Source organism: Pezoporus wallicus, unplaced genomic scaffold, assembly GCF_028554395.1.
Source record: "Pezoporus wallicus isolate ANWC-B61680 ecotype Strahan unplaced genomic scaffold, APGP_CSIRO_Pwel_v1 contig_6714, whole genome shotgun sequence".
Taxonomy (NCBI): Eukaryota; Metazoa; Chordata; class Aves; order Psittaciformes; family Psittacidae; genus Pezoporus; species Pezoporus wallicus.
The window spans coordinates 2,161,042-2,185,198 of NW_026637486.1; the positions used below are offsets into that span (position 1 = coordinate 2,161,042).

Genomic DNA, 24,157 nt, shown 5'->3' on the forward strand with positions numbered 1-24,157 from the left:
GAGTCCTGTCTCTGGCAGTGGCACAGAGCAGATGCCAATGGGCAAGGATAATGATCATAGAATCATGGAATGGTTTGTGTTGGAAGGGACCTTAAAGCTCCTCCAGCTCCAACCCCTGCCACGGGCAGGGACCCCTTCCACTAGAGCAGCTTGCTCCAAGCCCCTGTGCCCAACCTGGCCTTGAACACTGCCAGGGATGGGGAAGCCACAGCTTCTCTGGGCACCCTGTGCCAGTGTCTCATGATGTGGCAAAGACATGGTGCAGCCTCCTGCAGTCTGTGGTTCTGGCAGTGCTCTGTTCACAGTCACCACTGTATCCACCAACTCTCTCTTCCCCCAGTCTTTGTCTCTGTGCTCACTGTGCCTTGCAGCACTTTTTAAAGGTTTATTTTTCTTGTCTTCTCACTCTAATCACCCTTCTTGAAGTGCCCTCTCTGTTTCCCCTTCTACTACCAGCTCATTACTACATCCTGCCCATCTCTTTTCTGCCACACCTCTCACTACCGCACTGAGCCAGGTCAGGTAACCTGCCTCTAATAACACATCTGAGTGGAAAACATGGCTTTAAAATATAAAATCCTCTGAATGACCAGAGTTGCTGGTCCACACTGATGATCCAAAAGGCACTAAAATACGTATTATATTAGATTTTCTTCTTGCTGCTCTTACTAGAATATTCACAATACTAAGATTCACAGAACTAAATCAATCTCATCCCTGTGTGCAGTGTTTCATGCATGTATTTCTGCGTACAAGAGGCATTTCTGCCTGCAAAGCAAGGTTATCTCAACAGTTCAGCATCATGCGCACATCCAAAATGTCCTCTGAGGTGCAATAACACAAAAGCTTGCTTAAACAGCACCAAAACATTAACAGTCTTTTGTGAAATTCTATGGTAATGTATATTTGCAATGGGGCAGATTTCTTCTCATACCCACCACCAATCATCTGTCAAATAACTGCTTTAGGAAAGCAAACTAGCAGGATGCAAAAGCATTACTGTTTAACAATCAAAATTAACCTCAGATAGGGATAAAAAGACTTTAAACTGTGACTTTTATACATTATTAACTGCGCATGACTTTCCTATGGCTGCTGTCCTTGCCCACAGAAATAGAGGATTCAGAAAATCAGTTATGTCTTCATGCTGTAGATCCCAAAGAGTTCTTACAGAGTTCTTACACATCCCAAAGAGCTCTTCTATAGTTCTGAAATCAAACTTGCCCATTTTAGTGCCCACCAGGCTTCTATCGGCACTCAGCACTGTACAGGAAAGATTCTCAAAGCAATACCTCTCCAATTTCAGGACTGAAATATCTAGATCTAGATTAGATTCTGTGGCATGGTTAATAACTGCCTTAACAAAAGCTTCCCCTGCTCCATTAGGCTTGTTGTCAGCTACTCCCCTGGCAGCAGACAAAGAGTTAACGTCAAAATGCATCTCCCGATACCCCGATTGCCTTTCCTCATCCATTGTTTCCAAACTTCTTTTGAATGGCCAGAAATTTTCTGCCTGAATAAACTCCCAACAGAAAACAGGAGCAAACAGCACAACGAGGCAGAGAAAAACTGCATTGGCAGCACAGAAAGGAGACCTGGTGCTAAAACCACAGAGTTCCAGCACAGCATTCATTGTGCAAGTAATGTAATTACAAAATGCAAATTTCACCCTCTTGAATCAACGTTAGTTAAAGCTAGCAACATTCTGTGCAATACCCTGAATCTGGCAAGTTTAGGGGATTTGGATGACTTAATACTCAGAATGGAAAAGAAATGAGCCCAACTCTTTGGAAAGCTGGGACAAAAAGGCTTTTAAAAATAACAAACCCCTCTTTTCATAGCACTCCATGTCTCAGCTTTCCTTTACACTGAAATCTGACGCTGGAAGTAGTATTTGTCACTAACACATAAGAGCTTCTCATTTCAACCTTCTGTTTTGATCACTCGTAGCATTCTCACATGACTATTGGTAGTAAAAATATATTCTTACACAAACCAAGAGCAGTGCATTTCAGTTATGCTTATCTATCGATTCAGTTACACTTGAATTGATCTCAAATTGTTTCAAGCAACTGTTCTGCACCCAAAACACCACATGAACCACAGAAACCAGATCAATAGATTTCAAGTGAAATAATTGTTTTCCTTTGTAAGACCCCCATTACTTCTTGAATGCAGAAGTGTTTGATTGACCTCCAGGAAAGCAGCAGATGTGAATAAGCCAAGCACCTCAGGCCTTATCATTTAAAGTCAGGCCTTGAAAATTACAGGGAAGTACACTGAATGTGCTTGGTTGCTGTGGGAAAAGCACAGCTGGAAAAGCTGCAAACCTGCATTTTGCTCTGATAACATGAGAAGATATACATGGTAAATCCAGGCTTTTAGAGTTAGTCACTCCTGAACACACAGAAAGATATTTTATTAGCTAAGAAATGAATTCAAGGATTCGTGACTGACTGGTTTTATTTTCCCAGTATCAGTGGTAGCGAGGTGTTTGTCCTGTTCTGTGAGATTTCACACAGCTGTGCCACTCAACTCACTTTTCATAGTGTCTTACTACATAATGTTGAGGCTTTGTGAGTGCAGTCACTTCCAGATTGCCCTATTCAGACCTACAAGGAAAGAGGCATAAACCAGCGCAGCAGCTGAGGAAACTAGGGTGACCCCATTAATTCTACTGTGCAGATTTATTCCAGATAAGCAATTTATTGGGGTGCCAAAAGCGAGATCTTAAGTGGTACTGCTAAACAGAGGGAGATGGGCTCTTCTAGGGGCTCAGGATAGGTTTAGACAAGGCGCTGACCTCCGTGCAACACAGGCAGCCCTAGGAGATGAAATGATAATGGTATCCCCAGGCTCTCAAATCTTCCTCTGCGTGGTCAATGCTGCTCCCTTTACCTCTCTTTCCTACCTTTCTCTGTCCTCCCTACCTGGAACATGCCCTTTTGCACAGAAGAAAGTGTCCAGGGACCATCATCTTTGTCCACAGCCATGGGCAGGAACAAAGTGCCTGCAGAGAACTGAGGGAGAGTGTGACTGGAATGTGTTGGAGTGAGTGGTATCTGGGGATGTGGGTTGGTGGTACAGGACCGAGCAGCTGGACAGAGGGTTAGGACATCCTGTGATGGTGATTATGGGAAGGCCTTGCTAGAAGTCACAAACTTGATGGGCTTGACCTGTCAACCTCGGCCCAATATATGCACACTCCATTAGACAGACTTAAAGAGCACACAGCAGGAGCAAAGTTACTGCTTAGGTAATGCAAACATGGGTGTTCCCCCAACAGGCATCAACAGCAAACAACAAAAACCATATGTGAGCCTACTCACAAATTGTAGTTTTAATACCCAATTCTATTTGTAGGTAATTTCTACCCTCAGCTGATGCTTTCCGCCACAAAAGAAGTAGGAACTGGGAGTACAGTGGTGTGGTTGTGGTCTTGGGATGAGCTGCTGTCCCTAGCACCAGTCCTGCTGGAATGGGAAATTGTTATTGCTTTTCATTAGACTGCAAATAAACTAAATACATTCTAGCTTAGGGTATTTTTGTAAGGGAGCCTTGGTTAGCTCCTTGCACATATTAGACCTGATCTGAGCTTTACCCTTTTATGAGTGCCATAAACTGCAAACACCTTGTCATAAACATTTGCAAAGGTCAAAGCAATTGCAACAATTTTGCTAAAGAGATAAATGGTCAAATAAAACATTGAATTGTTAATTCCCAGGTGACAAAAAGCTGCAGGAGTCAGATCAATAAGAAGACACACAGAACGGATTCTGGGATAAAGGGCGGGTCAACCTTGAAGTGTTAATAACTTGCTCCTATTATTTTGCTCTGGCACATCATGTGTTCTAGCAGGTAACATTGCTGTTAATAGCAAATTAATGTCCACGGATACACAGAAGGAAAAATGGGAGTCGGAGACTGTTGAGACAAAAAGTTTGGAAAGGATTTAGTTCCATTAACACAAGGAAAAACAGTGACAGGTGATAAATGACAGGAAAGCACAGTTTTACTGTTATTTCTAATCTAATGTGTTAGTCAATTCTCTTTCTCTCTGCAAATATTCTCTTTCCGTCCTTGTTCTTAATGCGTGGGCTTTATTAAACAGTCACTGTCAAAACCATACAGGCTTATGTGAGTTAAGAGAATTGTAAGTATATTAGATGACAGCTGAGTATGTTGAAGCAGATGCTCAGCTGGTTTGTACTGCCTGAGCTGTTGGTATGGAACTGGGGTGATTTGTATTGGCCTAAAGTCTGCCCCTCGGAATACATTTGTGTTTGTGGAAGGGCAGTATGGAAATTAGCATCCTTGGCAGATAGGTTTGTCTAAGAGAAGAGAGAACCTTTCTTAAGTACATAAAAGGGTGACCATAATGTTCAGCATTTCTCTCTGCTGAAAACACAGCTACTTCAGCAGTAACTCCTCCTTTTCTTGGGGAATTCATGCCTTTCTGCCCACACTGACCATTCAACTCAATAAAATGCAGGTTTGGAATTGCAAACGTAGAATTGATGCTCAAGATTGACTACATTTGCATAAAAGGTCTCTCAGGTCAAAACAGGGGATATGGAAAAGGGACTTAGAGAATCATTAGAAGGCACTGTCTGTTCTCTCTAGTCCACCCCATTCAATATGGTTTTATCGAATACTGTATCTTTTATTGCAGCCCAGCTATCGAGTTAGCTGGGCTACAATAAAAGTCAGATAAACCATACTTTGTTATGAAAACTACACCCCCCCAGTTTCATGACTGTCTTTAGATGAGGTGATTAATAGTTCTCTCAAACTGTTAAAATTCCCTTTCCATCTTATTCACAAAATTCCAACAGGAGCATGGAAGTGTCAAGTATGTTGCTTGAAACTGTGCACTGAGTGACTGCAGTCTAGAAACTGGCTCTTAGTTACCAGTGCAGTGTCCCTGCTTCAGTGTGAGGTGTCCCTGCCCATGGCAGGGGGGTTGGAACTGGATGATCTTAAGGTCCTTTCCAACCCAAACCATTCTATGATTCTATAATGGGCTCCTATTTTAAGTTTATTTTGAGACAAATATTAAGGGAAATTTCAGGCTGTTGGAAGGAAACCACCTGAAGAAGCTACTTCTCAAAACTATTGCATGTTTAGACCCTTCCAGAGAAGATGACAGGTTTAAAAGTTATATACCAAGGAAATTACCTCATTACCTAATTAAGAGACTTTTCTAAAGAGAACTGTAGTGATAGGATAAGGGATAATGGGTTTAAACTGAAACAGGGGAAGTTCAGGTTAGATATAAGGCAAAAGTGCTTCCCTGTGAGGGAGCTGAGGCGCTGGCCCAGGGTGCCCAGAGAAGCTGTGGCTGCCCCATCCCTGGCAGCGTTCAAGGCCAGGTTGGACACAGGGGCTTGGAGCAAGCTGCTCTAGTGGAAGGGGTCCCTGCCCGTGGCAGGGGTTGGAAATGGATGAGCTTTAAGGTCCCTTCCAACCCAAACCAGGCTGGGATCCTATGATTCTATGAGTAAGCAACTCCTGGAAGTCAAAGCAGGAAAAATGTCAAAATCTATCAGAAGTCAGTAACTCCTCATACGCAGTGAAAAATATCTCCCAGTATCCATGGGAAGGAACTGAGATACTCCAACTACCCCAAAGCATTTTGCAGTGGTATAAAATACAGCCAGCAATGGCTGCATCGATCGCACTGGACACGTGAAGGCAAACGAGCATTTGAAAGGTCAGTAATTTTACTTCTGCCAAATTGGATGCCAGTAATTTGTGTAAGTCTGAAAGCCAAATATCAGGGTAAATTCCCCCACTCATATGTAAATGTAATCACCTCTAACAGCAACCTCGGGGCATCTGGCATGAGAAATGCAGAGAGAGTGCTTAATCCCATAAAGCACGACAGACTAAGGAATACACAGAAGATGCTACATGACAAACACCTATTTAATGTGCTATAAATGCCATGAAAATATACTTTGAGAGGAAATTTTAAGGTTCTGTTAACTACTTATTAAATGAAAATAAAACTCTCCTTTTCTAGTGCACTTCAGAAACGTTAGATTGCATAAATCCCATTTTAATGGTTAAACAAAAATTGACTCATTCTCCAAGTCAACTTTAAGGTGTCATTTTTCGCCTTAAAAAGAGAAAAACACATTAAAGGGTTTTTCCAGAGAAGATATTTTCACTTTCTGTCTTCTAAAACCATCACTTGATATATATACAGCATGAGGCCTCCTGGCTCACACAATTAATGGCAGTTATGCCACTAAAATTAATGGCTAAAGGATCAGGACACGGTTAGGTTTTTCCTAGAGTATTTAAAATTTAAAGAGACTTCCACAATTCTAATCTAATAGTAATAAATAATAACCACTAAGTGGGTCTGTCCAACATGGGGAAGGAGATCTGGCAACAGGAACGTAATTCAAGCTACTGCTAAAACAGTATTGCTTGTGTAATCAACAGACATCCTCTGAAGACACATGAAGAGCACAAAGGGACCTGAAGTGACATCCTGCCCCGCAGCAGCTCCTCAGGGGGTTATAGGCATTGCAGCAGAAATCCCACTGCTTTCCAGCCCTATTCTGAGACTCAGGCACCAGGAAGCTGCCCTGATCCGTAATTTTTCCATTGCCATAATTTCTTTCACCATCCTTTCTTATGAAGGTGGGGAAAAAAGACTGAAGGAAAATAATACACTGGAATCTGCAGGGCAAACCCCACCGTCCTCCAAGGAAACACCACACATGCAGTGACTACTGTGTGGACCTTCCTCTGTCCACAACCATTAGGAAATGAGCAGACAACACTGACAGGCTCAGGGTTAGCAGGATGTGAGACCTGCCAGTAACACTTCACTCCTCTGCAATATCACAGGCACCCTTCACTGCCTTTTGCACTCCAGGGTAGAGGAGAGAATGTAAAGTTCGAAACTCCCTTTGCTTTTGTGTTGCTGTTACTGTAAAGACATCCATGTCATGAGCCTGGATTTCAGGCTGATGCGAGGAGCATGTGCTGTCAGGCCTACAAAGAAAGGAAGAAGGGTTCATTTGGGTTGCCTTAACTGAAAAGGTGATTTAAGAACAGGCCACTGTTGAAGAAAGAACCTATTAGGGTGAGAGTCTGTAGGTTTCACTATAGTTTCACCCCCCTAGATACAAGACAGATCTGTATAGCTGTTATTAAAGGGCTCTGTTTCATGTCTCCCTTCCAATTTTGATAATTTGATTACATTGTATGACACTGAAAACATATAAATGGGGTGCTTCTACCCCAGATCCACCCTAGCATCTCCACACAGTACTACCATTTTGATGCAGTTTGCTTTGTTTTCCTATGAATTTCTAGGGTTTTGACTTTCATTAGAAATCATGTGCTTTAACCTTGTATTTGTAGGCTGACTCAGCCTCTATCAAACCAAACCTGACTGTGTCAAACCAGCCATTGAGCCAGTAAGTTTGTGAGAGGTTACGGAGCCACGGCAGTAGAGAAAGTTTTCTCTGGTAACAAAGGAGAGAATAAGCTGGTTTTACAATCACATCTATTTACTAATTTCAAGTTAGTTCAGACGTAACATTAGTAGCAGCAGTATTTGTATCACCTGAGACACACATGGAATACAATGGTCTGTGTTTTGCCTGTCACTCTTTTCACCCACACAAGCCACTGATTTAAATATCTATTTTAAATCAACGTCTCTTTGCCCTGCCAAGAGAGGCAAATGAAGAGCACTTCACACACACCATCTAGTAATCCTGATGGAATACAAATGTTAGCTTACTGAAGTAAATGCCACTTCCTAAATAACCACAAAATACAACATACCCCTGAGTGATTGCTGCACCAGTTTAAATGCTCCAAAATGCTAACACCAGTTTTTAGGAATGGAATAATATGCTCACAGACTGTAGTAGCTTACACAGAAGAGCTCCCCTCTCTCACAATGGAGCCTGGCATGCTGAAGTGTAACTAGTTCGCATGCAGTTCTATTAATTACAATCAAAAGAACGTGATTTAACCTCGTAACTGTGGCCTTTTGAAGAAGAGAAAGGCAACTGCTGTGAAAGTGCACATCTTGTGCTCTCCCAGCTTTTCCTGTTCCATTAAAAGGCCCCCGGATCTCCCCTGGGACACAGCACAAACCAGCAGGAGCACGCAAAGACCAGGTGCTGCAGCTTATTGCAGCTGCAGTGCATGTAGAGGGGGAAAAGCTACTGCTGATGCTCACCATGCCTGATAGAGCCACTACCTGGAGATGTTCCATTTCCCCCCAGCAGCACCTCTTTAAAGCAGAGCTGGTCAGATGTAACAGTCACTCATGGTTAAATTACTAGCAAGGTTCTTTCTGGAGAGACGTGGCCTGAAGCCCATTTGTGCTTAGACAGAATCCAGCCCACAGTACATCACAGCAACAGTGTTCAGGGCAAAAACAAATACATAAATGTGAATGTTGCTCAGCAAGTGTCTGCAGAGAACAAGAAGCCAGAGCATCACGCTCTGTGATAGTACCGCAGCTACAACACGATGGGAAAACACACACTTCACACTGCACCACTTGTGAACAGTACAGGTGAATGGTGAGATAACAACTACATGTATAATTAAACCCGTCAGCTTTGACTGGACAATGTTGGGAACACATTGTTCACTGCCCCTATCTTGTTCTCTCTTCCTCTCACTTTCCTTTTCCCTTCTTTTCCCCTTTCTCCTTTCCTTTCTTTTGTGCCCTTCCTGCTTATGCTGAAGCCCCTCCGGAAAGGGGCTTTCTCAGTACCAGGGACAAAGGGATTCAGCTCTGGTTTGCCCTTGTGCAATACCACAGCAAACACAGGCAAGGTGGATGACAGCAATTGTTGTAAGGAATCTGTAAAAATATGTACTTAACATACAACCATAACAGCCCCCTGATGTTAGACAAGTCATGACATCAGCACCGGCTTTTGTTCGAATCGTATGGAACAGATGCATGGAATCCCAGACTGGTTTCTGTTGGAAGGAACCTTAGAGCTCACCCAGTCCCAACCCCTGCCACGGGCAGGGACCCCTTCCACTAGAGCAGCTTGCTCCAAGCCCCTGTGTCCAACCTGCCCTTGAACACTGCCAGGGATGGGGCAGCCACAGCTCCTCTGGGCACCCTGTGCCAGTGCCTCAGCACCCTCACAGGGAAGAGCTTCTGCCTAAGAGCTCAGCTCAGTCTCCCCTCTGGCAGGTTCAAGCCATTCCCCTTGGCCTGTCCCTACATCCCTTGTCCCAAGCCCCTCTCCAGGTTTCCTGCAGCCCCTTCAGGCACTGGAGCTGCTCTCAGGTCTCCCCTTCAGGAGCCTTCTCTTCTCCAGGCCGCCCCAGCCCAGCTCTCTCATCCTGGCTCCAGAACAGAGCTGCTCCAGCCCTCGCAGCATCTCCATGCCCTCGCTCCAACAGCTCCACGTCCCTCTTGTGCTGTTGCCCCCGAGTTGGAGGCAGGACTGCAGGGGGATCTCACCAGAGCACAGTAGAGGGGGAGAATCTGCTGACCATGCTATAACAGTTGGCATCCAAAGACAACCATATCTACAGCTACAGCCATTAGAGTCACTACTTGATCTGCCACAACAGTCCTTTGTAGACCACCTACTTGTGCTAAAAGGGTACCTTTTAATAACCCTTATCAGAAAAAAAGGCAAAGTGAACATCCGAGTTCTGAATCACCTCCCTGCTTCTGCCACCAGCCCAAGAGCTTCCTGGTGTATTAAGCAAATTGCATGAGTATAAAAGTGCAAGGAGACCAGAATTAAGAGCTCATTAAAACTGAACTGCTGACCTTTTAAAATGGCAATATAGAATTGCTGTGCCTACAGAAACTGTAAGGGGGCAATAAAATTGCATTAGAACATTTTCAGTCTGTGCTCACAGTTAACCACGGAAGTCTTCTGCTAAATAAAAGCAAATTGAAATAATGGCATGCCACTCAGTAGAGGCAGAAAAACATAATATAGTCAAAGGAGGCTTAGGCACGTTGTTTAAGATATGTAAGGGTTTCTGCCTTCAGACACTGAACAAAACTTCATGCACAATTATACAGCCTCTTTCTATGCTTGGTTACAATCATGTGATGTGAAACCCAAACATTCCTGACACAAACGTCCAGCTGGAGTCACAAAGGCAGCTTCTTGGAGGCAAAACACCTCCAAGAGTTTATGAAGTAGTGGGAGAAAAGACAAGAAGGCCACTAAACATCCTCATTAGGAACTGCTGTGACATGCTAGGTTGTTAATAGTATGGAGCTAATAGAGCTGACACTGCAGGGTCTAATACAAGGTGAGAGGAGCTTTTAGGCAGAAGCTCTTCCCTGTCAGGGTGCTGAGGCGCTGGCACAGGGTGCTCAGAGAAGCTGTGGCTGCCCCATCCCTGGCAGTGTTCAAGGCCAGGTTGGACACAGGGGCTTGGAGCAAGCTGCTCTAGTGGAAGGGGTCCCTGCCCATGGCAGGGGTTGGGACTGAATGAGCTTTAAGGTCCCTTTCAACCCAAACCGTTCCATGATTCTGTGATCTCAGTTCCACTGTTACCCTAAAAGGCACAGGCTGGTGGACAACCAGCTCAAAAATCAACAACAAGAACCTTTCCACTCCTTTCTCCTAAGTATTAGCAACCTCTGTGGTTCAAGAGTCTGACTGTAAAGCAGCAGTTTGGGCAGGCAGGAGGTATGGGTACCTGCACCAGAGAGACATGGCAACCACAGTTGCAGAGCCACACAGGTAACTGCAGATGCACCTCATACGGCCCTGTGCACTGGAAATCCAGGACACTCCTTTTGTTATATTCTTATTTCCATGTGCGCACTTATGTCTGCAATAACCACTCTGCCTTGATGAATTATCAGTAACACTTCAAAGAGAAACACTCACTCGTGTCTAAAGTTCCAGCAAACTTTGCCCAGGTGCCCGTTTAGAGCTGAATATAAACTAATGAGACATAAAAATGTCCCCTTGGCAATTCTTTCATACTGCAAGGGGGGGCATTTCTTCTCTGCCAGCTCCTCTTATTAAATGTCCATCAATGGGAAATTTGGAGTATCCTTTAAGTGTGTTTCTTTGGGGAAGCAGCTGAAACCTCTGAACCGTGCATCACATCAACCCCCTTTGCTAATAGCACCGTTCATGTAACTTAGTTTTTCCAATCCATCTTTTCAGTTTGGGGTTTCAGCTGTTTTCCCCTACTTCCCGAGGCAAGTTATATACCTGTTGTTAAAATCTTTAGGAACACAGAATAATTTGCTCTCTGCCCAGTGCCCACCGAGTTTTTTGCAAACAGCAGGATTTCTTTAATGCTTCTGATTGAATTTCCCTACTTTCTCATTTAAGTGTAGAAAAGCAACTCCTATTCCGCACCCCTCTTAGCAGATTGTAGTAAAAGAGGAGAGAGGGGAAGAAAAAAAACCCCTCACTAAAGCTCTGACAGATGGTACCCAGCGTTTGACTCATGCTGGGCTCAGCAGGACCTATAGTTTAGAAGGTTAGAACTGTCAAAAAGACTCTGCTTATCAAGTGAATAACAAAGTGGGGACTGCCAGGCTGTTTCCTATAGAAAACTCGTGTTTTCCTTGTAATTCCCAGCTATCTTCCTGGTGCTTCCGAAACTTCTGAGGAGCAGATGCATGCTTTTCTATTTAAGAAACAACTTGGAAGCTGACATCCCAGGAGCAGCCGGCGGCACAGTAGGCCTGACTTTAAGAAGTTGTGCCCCCGTGCTAAGTGTCAGCGCTGCGGTTTGGGGACCTCAGAGGGGATTTGAGAGCAAGGAGAGAACTCTTCCTTCCCATTCACCTTCTTTTGCAGGCGGGGAACAATCACTCTTTAATTCTTCTCTTAGATTACTGCCCCAGCCTGAGGCTGGCTTTAGCCAAGTGTAAACTGTGAGCAAAGGCAGAAAGGTCTGAGCTTCAAGCAGGCTTTCCTTTTGAAGTCACTTCCATCAGTCAGCATCTATCCCAGTACAGAAGTACCTAAAGTGACCGCAGATGTTAGCGAGCAGACTGAAAGCACTGCTGAAGTCTGGAGCAATGCAAATAAACAGTTAACAGCTTGTGCCCGTGCTATCTGGTAAGTATGGACTTCTCAATTCGGGGGTAGGGGGGGAGCTTGCTGGTAGCTGTAGTGTTACTGTGGATATGTGACAGGCACTGTTATTAATCACTGCTCTAGCACTGTAAATATTCTTACTGCTTTCCGAAAGTAACAGCAATTCAGTTGTTAAACAAGGACATTGTTTTAATCAGCAACTGGTACCAAGTTAGCAGCTGCTATTCAACAGTTAGAATTAATGAGATAGTAATTATACAGCAAAATGCAACCAGCACTCAAGGCTCTGTCATTGCCTCTTTTGCTTTTTATTCTCAGCTATGAAAAATGAAGCAACTGAGCTGAGATTTGAACTTTACAGAACGTAATTAATTCAATGTGGATTCACTGCTGTGCCTGGAATCAAAGCCGGGTTAGAAAAGACTTGAAACTAGTTTGGGACTGAACGGGGAAAATCCTGGGTTACAGTGAAACGGAGTCACAGGCATGCAGAGCGGTGTGGCTACACACAGGGTACTGGCTTGGGTTACCCTGCTGCCAGATAACCTGCAGCAGAACAAATGCATGGTCAAAGATTCTCTCATATTTACTTATTAATTGATATCACATTGATCTTAAGGTAAAGCCATAACTAATGTGATGATCAGAGCCTTCTGAATGTGGCAGTCTGTGTTTCAGAATGTTTCTACCTAGTTTGTGTATTAAAAACTTGCTTTGAGCAAGGGAACAAACAATCAGGTTAATTCTTGCAATGGTCACTGTAAAGCAAAATTTCTGGCCTGAAATGTGGCTAATTTATTTAAGTGCTTATTTATTTAAGGCTCCCCCCCCCCAAATAAAAAAAAGAGAGGGGGGAACACAGTAAGCTTTTCTCTTTTCTTTCTTTTTCTGTTGCTTTTCTCCCTGCCTTACCTTGCCTCAGATCAGTCCCCATTCCCCAATTCAAATGTCTGCTAACGAATCATGCAGAGATCATGACAAGAAATATATCTGTCCAAAAATGCTTGATTAAGATTTTATGCAGCTCAGTCACAAGCTCAAGTGAAGGAATATTAAGCCATTTATTTGTGAAACATATGTAAAAAATGAGCAAAGTTCTCATCCATCACTCCAGGGCATACATGCTGTTCCCTTGCAGAAGCTGCAATTCCCATCCCCTTATTCAGCACAAACCCAATGACCTACAGAGACATCTCAGGGAACAAGGAATTGTTCTTCTGTCTCCTGGGCTCCATGCAGCCAGGTAGTGAGATTCCCACAGCTCCCTACAATGTCTCCTCCAGGAGCTGACTGAAAAGCCCCTGGGCTGCATCAAACTGCTTTGTGCTCTGCACAAGGAGCCCTAGTGCAGGAGCTGGTTTTCTGCCCTTTCCCCTCCCTGCAGCAGGTGCCAGAGAGGGACTTTGCCAGTGAGTTAGCACTTACAGAAGGGACACTTTGTCCACATCTGTGGTTATTTACTAGACTGACCTTTGAAGCAGCTCTGCTCTGGAGCCAGGCTGAGAGAGCTGGGCTGGGTCAGCCTGGAGAAGAGAAGGCTCCTGAAGGGGAGACCTGAGAGCAGCTCCAGTGCCTGAAGGGGCTACAAGAAACCTGGAGAGGGGCTTGGGACAAGGGCCTGTAGGGAAAGGCCAAGGGGAATGGCTTAAACCTGCCAGAACAGGGGAGACTGAGATGAGCTCTTAGGCAGAAGCTCTTCCCTGTGAGGGTGCTGAGGCGCTGGCACAGGGTGCCCAGAGAAGCTGTGGCTGCCCCATCCCTGACAGTGTTCAAGGCCAGGTTGGACACAGGGGCTTGGAGCAAGCTGCTCTAGTGGAAGGTGTGTGCCAGGGGTTGGGACTGGATGAGCTTTAAGGTCCCTTTCAACACAAACCAGTCTGGGGTTCTACGACATTTCCTGCGTTGGTGATGAGTGATTGCTGCTGTCATGAGATGTCCACCACAAAGACTGAGCAAGCTATATAAAGACTAATACCTGTAGCAAAAATGTGATGTGCAACAGAGAGAAGACAAGCAAAAACACTTTCATGGACAGATACAGGAGGGAACCTGCGTTAAGTCTACAAATAAAACAAGAGCTAGTAATGAAGTCACACTGGCTACTTCACACAGGAATGCCCAAATTCCTCTGGAAAAAAATCAATTCCAAACTGAAAAATCAGTGTTCTAATAAAGAGCCACAAACACCATAAGCCTCAGAAAATGCATAGTCTTACTCACACTTGTATTTCAGTAAAGGATGTCCTGGTTTCAGCTAAATTACATACTTGCTTTCTTCTGCTGAAATGATTCAGTCACCAGCAGCCTCACTGCTCCGTACCTGTTGTAAATCTTTGGGTACAGCTCAGCTGGAGCAGCAGGAACTTCGTCCTCACTCTCTCCACATCTGCCTGGGATACAGCTAAAGCCCAGGGGTATCCAAGCTGCAAGAGAGGTATGTACTTTGGAACAAAGGGAGCAGATGGGCTGGCCTAGAACACCTACCACTGCTGCACCTTTAAGGAAACTGTATCTGTGAAATGGGACATTAAATACATTCCATGAAGGCCCTCAATTCTTTCATTGTTCTCCAGATCCCCAAAAGTAAACCCCAGAATCAATCATTAACCACAGTCCTGAGGGCTTGAACCTGCCCTAGGCTTGAGAGTTAATGTCATCTGAATCAGGACGGTTCCTCGTACAAGCTTGCGATGCTTTGTTTTGTGCCTATTTTAGATCACACTGCTCAAAACAGGTTGTCTGCTTTGTTAAAGCATCTTTGTTAAAGCAAATTCCCACTGGCAATGCAACAGAAGCATTTCAGAATGTCTCAAAAAGAGGATAAAGGCAGGTTTAACACTCTTTCCAAGAGAGGAATGGGAGCCTCTAATCACAAGCTTCCCAGCAAGTCATTTAAACATTATTTATATTTATACCTTACCCACAGTAAACATGTAAATAGCTCCTATACATGTTATCAAGCAGACAGGAGAGGGAGCTCTCTCTTCATCCCACCCGATCTCGAATGGGTTTTGCTGAAGTGATTAAAATCCATCCCCATTTTTATCCTATGTCACATGTCACTCCTGTCCTGGAACTTTCTCCTCTTAACAAACAGCTCTGTAACACAAAACGTTCCTGTGTCCCACAGAACAGGGCTTGGGATGGATGCAGGAAGTACATTTTTAAGGCACTTTTAATTTTGGTATAGGAAAAAATGAGGATGTAATTGTTATTTACAACATTCTCCTTCCCTACATATGGATACAAACGCATACTCTGCATGTATGTGTGCGTTGTAACTATACTACTTATATATGCTTATACCAGAAGTATACTACTACACTTTCCAACTAAAATACTAAGTTATTTTTCCTTATCACCATCCTTTACGTGTTCACAGATAATTTTGTATTTATCCTGAAATCCATCAGACCAACCTAAGAAATCTGATAGATCCAAGTGTATTTTTAAGATAAATCAATCTGAATCAATCTGAAATATCAAACGCAAAAGAAATAGAGAGAAACAAACCCCAGCTAAAACAAAGACAAAAGAAAGTCACAGTAACCTTAATATCTGCCTATTCTCATTGTGTTTATTGGAAATCTTTTTTACATGGTCTTAATTCACACCCTGGCAACAAAACTTTGTCAGCAGAAATGCTTGTATCAGCATCTGGATATAATGCTAAAAATCAAACCGTGGGTTACATCTGCCTCGCAAAGGCTTTCTAATCAGATTTACTTAATCCGTTTGAAAGAAAAAAACCCTGGTTTTGTCCCCCAATTTGTTGCAACATCTGAAAGTTCACGAGGTTACGACCCCTCTTTAAGACAGCATCTTCCACCACCTGCAAAGAGCCCAGGAAAGCAGTCTGAAACAATAAAACACGTGCTAGTTAAGCGTTGCCAGGGAAACAGTTCTGCTTCAGCACGGGGAGGGGTCAGCCCCACGGTGGCTTTGTCTAAAGAAGACATGGCCCAGCTGTTACTAAAGGACCATTGTTGTAGATCATCAGGAAATAACAGTCCAGGCACCAGCTCTGCCCTATGGAAGCTTCTGTTTTCCTCACTGCCAGAGGTACAGCTCAGTCAAACGATGGAGGAACAGGCCTTTAACAACCTAAACTGAAATGTAGTAATAGTAAAGATACTACAGGCAACCCATCAATAGCAAGTCATTGTTAAATGCATACAAATCCATTCTTTCCCGCTTTCAAGGTGGTGATTTTACTAATGCATCACCCTCAAGTCACTAGGTGGCAAACACTAACTATCCCATCAGAAAGCCTCAGAGCCTGAAGATTAAGTTATTCTTTATGCTTACAAATGAATCAGCATACAAAGACAGTTCTGGCTTCCTTACATCAAAGGGGTAGGAAGGGCTGCAGCAACAGATTGGTCTCCAGTTCATTCTGGTTTCTTTCAAGGATGAACAATACTTGATTTCATTGTCTCAAAACACAGCATCACCATCTTCAGTCCAAAGTCTCATCTCCCTTCAAAATGGAATTTGGCTGACTACACTCATTAGTTTTTAGAATAGACTCAATAGAGGAGTGTTGTGCAGGTTCTGTCAGTTGGGTTTTATGTTCCATAACCTCAATTTATTTCTGCCCAAGCTCATTTCTCTGATACTGAGGATGTGGTGAGGGGGAAATGTGTGTCTCTGTGTTCACTCCCACTTCCCCAGTGCTTCACTGGCATCATCAAAAATGACAAGAATTACTTGTTCTCTAGAAAGAACCTTTTCAACCTCTCCTGATAATCTGCTTAGCAAGGCCACAAGCTGGTTTGCCTTTGTACTGTAGAAGCAGTTGCTGTGAGTCACCTCTTACAGAGGCTTTTTTTTGCATGGATTTTTCAAGGATAAGGTACAAAACAGCCTTTCACTTCCAAAACACAAAGGAGAAATAAATAGTGCTCTTTAGGCTCCTCCTAAAGCACACTGAAGATTTGCCACAGCAAAAGACACCAAAGATCTGCTCCTCGTCCTTCAAATTCTTTGGATCACTTTGCATTGGCAAAACCACGTCTCTTAAAAGGAAAGCTCTGCAGCAGAACTGAGTAAATTCATCTGAGGTTTTTACAGCTGCTCACAAAAGGAGTATTAAAGTAGGTTAAAGAAGGGCTTTTTGTCTTCTTTATTTCTTGCGCTTACTGTCTGGAATTAGCATAAGTGTTAGGGTACAGTCCAGGATTAATCTCTTCTCATTTGTTTGTGTTCTTTTCATTTACTTAACCACCCGCTCAGTACAAGTCTATTCATAATCTGGGCCTCAAAGAATGCCCGATTTACATGGAAAAATGCACAACAAGACATAACAAGTGGGAGAGTCAGAAATGAGGCGAGAACTACATCGGCTGAAGGGGAGAGTTTTGTACCAGAGAGCCTGCACAGGGCTGCAGCAATCAAAGGGGTGGTGGTGACTGAAGGAGACTAAAACTTGTCTCTTTCTTGCCCAACACCAACAACTACACAAAAGAAGGACAGAGAGAAGTGTTCACAGAAGAGGAATTGCTGCCATTTGATCACCAACAGATTGAGTGTTGAGAAGGAAAGGGGAAAATTACTGTTGCTACAATAGAGACCAAGAAAAAAACTCATAGAGGCAGGGGCAAGAAGTTCACAGAAAGTCAGAGGAAAAGTGGTGTCCTCTGGTACAGCCAGACCAAGTCCCAGGCGATTGTGAGGCATCCAAAAAACAACCTTTGGAAGATGGGGATCCACACAGACTGGGAATGCAGTGTCAGGACCAAACCATGTTTCAATTATTATTAATAGAGTCATCTAGTCTTGAAAACTAAGGAGTTACATATGGTCTTTCCACAACAGAGCCTCCTTCAACAGCAATCCAGTGTAAAATATCCCATGGACTAGTAGAAAGAAAAGATTTCTCTCTCTTCTTCAACCTGGATATAAGTCGCAGACTGGGAAATCTCTGCAGGCAAATGTGATGTCTTTATAGCAATCTCACAATTACCCGTAGAGATTCTACAATCTGGCAGCTTCGTGCACTGTAATTATAAAGTTTGCACTTCATGCTCAGCACCTCTGCTGAGTTGAGCTGATTTCAGTCCAAATTGCCTCAATGGCATAGAGCTGACTGCAAGCTATTTTCTTAATACTTTTCATGAGCCAAAAGTTGAAACCAAAAGCATAAAAGCCACATAAATTAACCCACTGGGCACTGGAAAACTACTGCTAACATCTGTCTACTAAAGGACAAAGTTGTTATAGGTTCTGTTTCAACTATATGGGGTTAATATTCCAGTAGTAGGCTACACCTACTGTTAACTGAACCTGAATCACAACTGGGTTTTCATGGGTTAGTTCATGCACTGCTGGATGGGCTCAGCTTCTTAAAAATGACGATGCTTTGAAGAGCTGTTGGGTTGATGAATGTTCTGAAATCCAGCTTTGGGCACAGCAACAGCAAGAAAAAGTCACTTTGAAAGAAACTGCTCTGTTTCAGATAAGGGAATACCAATGCAGGCCTTCAGGAACAGAAAAAGGTTTTTTCCTCACTTAAAATGTTCCTAGAACTATCTGATATTTGGGAAGTTTTAGCTCATCTTACTTGAACGACATTCAACAGATTCATAGTTGGACAAGTATTTACGATGGCTCAGGAAAGCAACAACTCTTAAATGTTCCTGAATCATCCTGCTCAGAAATGCATTCCTACAAGCTTATGTGTGCACAGAAATATTCCTATGCCATACATACACATGGCTTTATTGTCATCACTGCTTTCAGAAAGCTGATGACACCATGAGCTACACAGTGGAGCTGCAGAAGGGTTGTGCACTTTTAGGAGGACAATACAGATGATACAAATAAAGCTCACAGAAAGCTGACTCCACATGTCCTGTTGGTGCTCCAGAGTTAACATAACACTGAACTGAATGGGCCCAGCTCACCTCCCAGTGACTGTACCATCATTTGTGCCAACTTACTCCAGAAGATAGACCTCTGGAAAATTCACTCCACCTGAACAAAGCATATAAAAGCTGGACAGGAAGAAAATTTGGCCTGAAAGGACATTGATGGTGATGCTGAGCTGTTCCCGCAAGAAGAAAGCAGGACTGCAGCCTTTATCTGGGTTGCGAGTTAGATAAAAAGACTTTGATCTTCTTGGTTGCTGTTATGCTAGAGGACTTCCAGAAAACACTCATGACTTTGAAGACCCATCATATCCACTTGCAATCCTGCTGAGAAGTCAAATGCCTACCTGGGCTATAAGGATGTCACTTAGGTTTAACTTCAGCTACTGTGGACTTAGGCAAAGTCGAAGTGCCTCTTCCTCTGATCTTGCTGCTTTGCTACTACTAGCTCCAGTGGAAAGGAGAAGCAGAGAGGATGTTGGTGTTTTCAGTGCAGGGCACTATTCCAGCAGGAGGGCACATAAAACAAATACTACTTAGATAGAAGAACAGTCAAGAGCAAGACATGAAGGCAGGGAAAAGACATGGCTGGAGCTCTCATTTTAAATGTGTGATTCTCACACATTTTATTACTTCCCCGTTGTACACCTCCTCTGTTCTCCCTATTTACAAGAGCTGCATACTTAGTCTGCACAACAGCCTGGCTATGTGACTCTCTAGTTCCCAGCACTTCCCAACAAACCACTTTTCTTCCAGGAGAGTCACCACCTTTAGTCTAGATTGGAATGTACATAAAGACTGAAATCAAGGTATGAGTCTAATCTATTCTTCTCAAGCAAGTGTTAACTGACAAATGATGAGGGCAAGCATGTGCAGCTACCACGATTACAGCTGATAACTGTGCGTGCAGCTACAATTGGCATGTCAGCATCTGCAAATAAAACCTGCGCTGTTATCCCAGAACAACTCCGAACAATAGCAAAGCCCCATTCATTTCAATATCATGATTGTTTCAACACAAGCCTTAAACACCAGTTTTGGGACTGGAGGCAGAATTGCAATTGGAACTGACGCATTTTCCCCACGCAGATCCTTATAAATTATCCTTACTTTTATTATGTTGTCTACTATGTCTTCACAGTCTCTTTTAATAAGCCATAAAATGTGTTGGGCAATAAAAACATCAGTTACCTTGTATGATTCTCAAAAAAATTATCTGACTATTCCACACTAGCATTTTAAATCCATCTTCAATTATTCAGTCAGCCCAAGCCCTGCAGAGATATCAATATAGTGCAATGTATATCCAAAAATGCTGTTGATGAATAACATGCAGCCTCCCCATCCATTCAGATTCAGAAAGAAATGCATCAAAGAGGAGCTACGCTGACAAATCCAGCCCTGAGAAAGAAATCAAAGCCTGATTGCAAGAACTGACTCAAAAGGGTGCTACCATCACTTTGGGCTAATCTAAAGTTTTAATCCCTTGATTCTTCTCATACCATTTATTTTGTTACTGTTCTGATTAAGAGGCTTTGGGGGTTCATCTGGTATTTTTAAGTTGCTGACATCATCCTAAATACTTCTCGTCTTCTTGTGCTGCCAGCAGTAACTGTGCTTTCACACCTCTAGCCTCAGAATGCTCCCATTGTAGCAAGTGAAATATCACATGTGAAAGAGAAAAGCAAGCTTTTCTGCAGGTTTTCAGATCTTATCATAAAACTGGAGTAATAATGCCAGTAATGTACATTTATTGTTTTCTGGATAAAATCTGGGTGAAACCAAACCAGGCTTTCACACTAGATTCTTATGCTCTGGATTCCTCCCAAAGCCTTTCACCCTCACTCTAATGACCTCTTTCTATCTACTTGTTTATTAGCTAATATTTTTAAGCAAGACAAAGATTTGTCAGCCAGCACTAAAGCTATGGAGCTGTTTTGAGCCCATCATGATGAAAGAGTGGAAAATGAAACGGGACATGTTAAAAATTCCCTTTTTACAAAAAAAAAAAAAAGAAAATTCTTAAAGACTTGCCACCAGTAAGGGTAATGGATGAACTGGTAACACAGCTCTTCTGAAGCTGCACCCAGTCAACATCGTGATGACCAACACCAAGTCCCAGGGATCTCTTTCCCTGTAGAGTGCCCAAGTTTCGATACTGACTATCTATTAGTTATTGTTGTTATTGTTTTACTGTTAGCACCACACAGAATGGAATCTCTGCTTACTATTTAGAATCATAGAATCATAGAATCGTTATGGCTGGAAAGGACCTTAAGATCATCCAGTTCCAAGCCCCCTGCCATGGGCAGGGACACCTCACGCTAAACCATATCACCCAAGGCTCTGTCCAACCTGGCCTTGAACACTGCCAGGGATGGAACATTCACAACCTCCCTGGGCAACCCATTCCAGTGCCTCGCCACCCTAACAGGAAAGAATTTCCTTCTTATATCCAATCTAAACTTCCCCTGTTTAAGTTTGAACCCGTTACCCCTTGTCCTGTCACTACAGTCTCTAATGAAGAGTCCCTCTCCAGCATCCCTACAGGCCCCCTTCAGACACTGGAAGCTGCTCTGAGGTCTCCACGCAGCTTCTCTTCTCCAGGCTGAACAGCCCAAACTTTCTCAGCCTGTCTTCATACAGGAGGTGCTCCAGTCCCTGATCATCCTCGTGGCCCTTCTCTGGACTCATTCCAACAGTTCCATGTCCTCTTTATGTTGAGGACACCAGAACTGCACACAGTGCTCCAGGTGAGGTCTCACAAGAGCAACTCCAAATGTAAGCAAAACCTTCCTTGTATCTGGACTTCTCATTAGACATTTTCACTGCAAGTTGTAATACAAAAAAAACTGAAGCCTGGTCATTCGATCTTTGAGTTGCAAGTTCTAAACTCTTTTAGACACTCTTACACTCATTTCACAACCTTCTTACATCCACGTATAAAGAGATGACAAAGCTGTGCCAAAAGATCATCAAGGTTGAAGAAGCAGTTAAAGATTAGGAAGTGCCAGAGTGACGGTTGTCTATGTGAGATAACTCTGTCCCCTCTGTGCCTTTGCAGTGTGAGATAGATTTTAAATGACAGGATTACATGTGCCAGAGCAAGATAAATGTTATTCGACCATAAGGTTTTCGTGCACCACAGAAAAGTGAGAGGACCCCAGTCTTTCAGGAACTTGGAACAGTTTCTCCTTCATAGAGAAGTTAGGAGGCAGAAAATGGATGTTTAACCTTGGAAAGACATCTAACCTCTCCAGGTACCTTCTGTATGTAACATTAATCCATATTTACACCATGTTGCAGTAATACTTGCCTAAATTCCTACCCAGATGTGGTCTCCTCCTGTTCCTTTGGAGCTTTTCCTTAATGAAAGTTCTACAAATACACATTTGAAAGCCTTAATGGCTCACACTGAATCATGATCTAACAGCCACCCTCCATCCACTGCTATTTGACTACGATTTCAGTGCCATGTCAAAATTGTCTCTGCATAACAGTGAGCACTGCACACAGGGATGCAAGAAGAGTTGCTACAAGAATTTACCCACATGGTTTGGGTTTTAACTCTTCTATCATCAGTGGAAAACAGTTTAAGTACTACAGGAGAAACACAAAGAAATCTGCATTCCCAGTAGTGCTGTGTTTAGTCACCTGCTATACAAGAAACAACAGCAGAGATATACCTTCTGGCTCTTGTGCTTCTCCTTTAGCCACAAGTTTTCCTCCACTTCCACAGATCTACCACAGATGAGGAAGTTTGCTCAGGCCTGTATTCATCTGGAACTTTGTTTGGGACTTTCTGTATCACCTGATGCCTTCTTTTGTCCAGCAAATACTGTTGAACTGGCTGAGCAAACATAATCAGACCTCCTGCTAAGCCTACCCCGGGTTTGTTCCAGTGGAAGCTGTTTTCTCTGAGGATTTCTGAGTTGTTCCCCTGCCAGCATGCTCCAAGGCTGCACAATGCACAGAGAAAAAGCAGCACAGCTTTACACCACTGATGGTACAGGCTGTATGCTGTGGGCCTCAAGGTAAGGAAAGCAGCTCAAGCTTGCAAAAGCATCTATCCAATTACATACCCTGCTGCTTGCCAGAGGGCTTGTGCAGGGGAAAGATTCCTTCAGGACTTGCCTGTGGCCATGGAGTCTGCCCTCCATCAGCCAGAGGATGCTATTACCACAGAGGAGCAACCCCATGGAGCAGATGTGGTGTGCACGTGGTGTCTGGACTGCTGCTTCACCCGCTCTGCAGCTCTCCTCAGTGCACTGCAGCCCCAGGGATGGGATGGGGTAGGGTGACCCTCATTGTCTTTATGATACCACGAGCAGAATATTGCCCACAGGGCCTGCAGGGAGAAAAGCAGTTCACTCTCCTCGCTAGCATGTTCTGCTGGTGAAAACAAACCACGATGAAATATGAAGTGAATGATCTTGTTTATCATGTTCTGCAGGTAATCAGTTCCATGAAACAAGCTTATATGTGACTTCATCCTTCAGAAAACTTTCTTACAGCTATTTTCTGAACACTCGCTCAATATCTACTTCTAACCTCATCAAATGTCTCCAGTACATCTAACGTCTTTGATTCCTGCCTGTTCTCCTGCACAGTTCTGGCATTTTATTTTTAAACGTAGGAGATTTACTGACAGAGCTCCATAAGGAACAAACACAAGAGCAAGGTTTGGCCATAGTTCTCTGCTCAGATGGGCTCCCATGGTTTGAAAGCACTGATGAGCAGAGTTACAGGAGCACGGAAGGAGGTAAGTGCAAGGAGCTGAAGAAACATGCACAGCATTTTTCCATGCTTTACATAAATGCTTTTTGCTCACAAGTTAGAATTCCCTTGAATTTATATTTTATTATATTCCCCAAGAATACAAGAGAAGCCAAATAAGCAGAGGCTGAACCAGAAGGAACAAGTCTGCTTTATCAGTTTACACACAGATTGGGGCATGCCAAAGATCACCAAATAAACTAGTTCTCAGCTCAACAAATGGAGTTGCTTAATAATACTTCTCTCAGAGAAGATGCACAGAGACCCTAAATGTTTTAATGACAGATCTTCACAGTTCCAGGTGTTGTCTGTGGAATTATGCCATTTTTTCCTGTGTAGGACATTCAGGGAAGGAGCTTAGCTGACATGAATCCACTTGCAGGCCTAACCTGGACGGCTGTGAATTGGCTTAATCTCAGCTGGCAACTGTGAGCAGTTCATAACTCTCTCACAGTTGTACCTGGGATT

At 43.4% G+C, this 24,157-nt stretch overlaps 1 long non-coding RNA gene across 2 annotated transcripts in view; it reads right to left on the reverse strand.

Moving 5' to 3' along the window:
* The window catches only part of LOC130597369 (uncharacterized), a 61,697-nt gene that overhangs the window by 8,288 nt on the left and 29,252 nt on the right, over positions 1-24,157 (reverse strand). The window contains exon 3 of one of the 2 annotated variants that reach the window (XR_008971751.1): positions 6,924-7,011. The exons of the other annotated variant lie outside the window; for it this stretch is intronic. This is a non-coding gene — a long non-coding RNA (uncharacterized LOC130597369). Of the gene's footprint in view, positions 1-6,923; positions 7,012-24,157 lie in introns of those variants that run through there. 2 annotated transcript variants of the gene reach the window in all.